Source organism: Nothoprocta perdicaria, unplaced genomic scaffold (genome assembly GCF_003342845.1).
Source record: "Nothoprocta perdicaria isolate Ctin4 unplaced genomic scaffold, notPer1 scaffold_241, whole genome shotgun sequence".
NCBI classification, from domain to species: domain Eukaryota; kingdom Metazoa; phylum Chordata; class Aves; order Tinamiformes; family Tinamidae; genus Nothoprocta; species Nothoprocta perdicaria.
This window is the reverse complement of record NW_020455468.1, coordinates 652,066-654,913: the sequence shown is the minus strand read 5'-3', so window position 1 is coordinate 654,913 and position 2,848 is coordinate 652,066. Positions and strand designations below refer to the sequence as shown.

General features: G+C 36.0%; 1 protein-coding gene across 1 annotated transcript in view; it reads left to right on the top strand.

The window, feature by feature from the left end:
* The window catches only part of CDH9 (cadherin 9), a 65,831-nt gene that overhangs the window by 58,079 nt on the left and 4,904 nt on the right, over nucleotides 1–2,848 (top strand). The gene's annotated exons all lie outside the window — the stretch shown is intronic.

The following is a 2,848-nucleotide window of genomic DNA, read 5'->3' as shown; positions in this document are numbered from 1 at the left end:
GTACTCAGCCCGCAAGGCAGCCTTGTAGACAGAAATCAGTGAACACTGTGCTTTTGACTGTTCCAGGTCCCACTTTTTTTCAGAGTTGAAATATAAATATGAATACAAATACCTATACAAGAGCCAGAACATTACCTAAAATCGTGTTTGACTGCAGCACAAGTCATGGCCTTAAGAACATAGCAGTCTGGAGAAAAAGACAAAATAGTATTAACACCAAAACATATGGATGTCACTGGGAAATAGTCACAAATCCTTTAATAGAATCCCTGGGTCTGCCATGAAAGATATCCTCCAACTTTCAGGGGAAATAATTCCTCATTCACGACTCCGCGAATATTTCCAGGCTATAGAACTTCTTCAGCCTAAGTATAAAACAGAAAGCTTTATATCAAATGCTTAAGATGATTGACTTTTCATTATCCTCACAGATAAGAACTAAGAATTTTGGTTTACCTGATGAAATCCATTAAAGAGTATGATGTTCTTTCTTCAAACACATACACTGAACATTCAGCAAGAGAAGGAATGGCAGAAATGCTGCATTTTCCAAATTGAGCTCAGTCATGTGTGAAGCTATGGTAGGCAAAAACAACAGTTAAAAAATATAGGGCTTTTTTTTTTCTTTAAGACCAACATGCTTGAGTCATATTAGGGTCATATTAAAAGCCATTTTCTTGAAATAACTCTTCCCTCATAAATCATACAGAGATCTTTTTCTGAAGCCGTGGTAAAGAGTGATCATAACTCAATGTCCAAAACTGCTTCTAAAGGAAAGAAGAATGCATTTCAAATGTAAAATTACAAAATGTACACAAAACAATACTAGATTTATCTTTAAAAGCACTATATACTAAAATAGCCAAATCTCTAATTTCTGCAGTGATTATTATTAATATTGCCTATTTTATTTATGCCTGAATAGCTGAAAAGAGAACTTAATTAGATAACATTTCTAATTTCCTTTCACCTATTCATCATTTGGAAAAAAATCACCTATAATCTTCCTTTCTCATTGTTCTTTTATTCTTCCATCTTTCCTGGTGGAAGAACAGCTGGTTGTCAATTTATGAAGCCAATAGCTAGAGCAGGTAATAACTTTTTTTTCCCTCCTTCAGCCTTACACTCAACAATAAGTTTCACTGTAATTAGGTTCCTCTGTGCCTGCCACAATTGTCTGCTCTGTGTGATTTGCACATGAAGGGAAGGGAAATCCAGACCCTACAAACAACCCACTTATAGGTCTCAAAAAGCCCCATGATACTCAACTGTGATTTCTGGCAGCTATTTTATCAGGATATTTTCTCCCTAAAATTTTCACAAAATAATTGCACAAATATTATCACACATTTTAACTTTCTCTCTTATATCTGATACTTTTACTCTCTCTCCCCGTATTTTCAGACTTCTAAAAATACTAGAAAAAAACTCATGTTAATTTGGTATTTTACTTCTATTATAAAGAGGCTTTAATGTAGTAATATTACATTTATATATTAAACAACACAAGCGGAAATTGAAGCATCATCTTGGACTTAGTAGTCCATGTACTGACTTATACAGTCAGTAGCAAAGGGATATTGTAGCAAAGAGTGAGCAATGTCACAGTTGAAAATGTTGGTATAATAAGAGCTTAGAGGAAGCTCTTATTCCTCCACTGAGGAAGTTGCTTTGCCACAAAAAGTTATTTGGCTAATCTTGGAAACTTGGTAAATGAATTTAAAAAATTCCTCACAAAAATGAAGACACCTTAATTAAGTAGTTTGGATTCTAATCACACTTGGAAAAACAACATAATCCTGTTTTCAGTATGGTCTCTTCCTAATTTACATGGCTAATATTTTCAAATTCCATATCAAGTCTCGTACTGATAAGAGGTTATCCAGGAATATATCTCATAAAAAGAGTGGTGTGGGAGCAGAGGGGTTAGAAGAGCTCTTCCTCTTGCAGATGTTTCAGCGAGGTCCCCTAAGAAGTGAAAGAATCAAAGGGAGACAATCTGTTGTCCTTTACTCATTTTGCAGTATAGCACTAGCAGCAGCTTTCTGGCTTGTGTTATTGTAACATCTAAGTTATATAACATTTAGTTATAAGAACATTTGGGCATTTTTGGAAGCCCTAGAACTATGATTGCCTAATATAGTTTTCCATCCTGAGAGATGCCAAAAACCTAAAAATTTAACTGCATCCTCAATCTCCACTCAAACCGATGTTCAGAGAAGTACACAAGAAAAAGCCATTCCTTACTTGATTGTTGCAAAGTTTAAAAAATCATATTAGTGTTATTTGTCAAGTGCTGTTTTTGCTGGAGAATTCATGCTACATGTGCCCTGGAAATATCAGAGAAGGAAGCAGCAAAGTAAGCCTTTGATAACAAATGTCTTTGATGTCAGTGGGATTTTAGGACACTGTTATACTGGAAGCACTTAGAAACTTCAAGGCAGGTGTTGGTTTCTCTCTTCCAGGGAAGTAAGTGCAACTTTCCCTTTTCTACAGTTAGATGTTGAAGAAACTGTTCTTTTGGGCCACCTTGAGCTACGGCTTCCTAAAGTGAAGCTTATTCCTATTCTCATACATGCAAACTTAGTCATCTTCTGGTGAAACTCAGACATGCCCCCAACAAGCCAAGGTAGAGCCAAGAGGTCACTCTCCAGTAAGATATCTCTTAGGGAATGCAAAGTACCTAACAGCCTGTCACTGCTCCCTGAAATTACTACTGCTAGTAGTAATCACATACTAGTAGTATGTGATTTTAACTTGTGAGTCATTTCATAAACTACAGCTATCCCAGGCTAGCTTTTCCTTCCTCATTTCTACATTTTTCCCCCTCAGCCTTTACAGTGGCTTA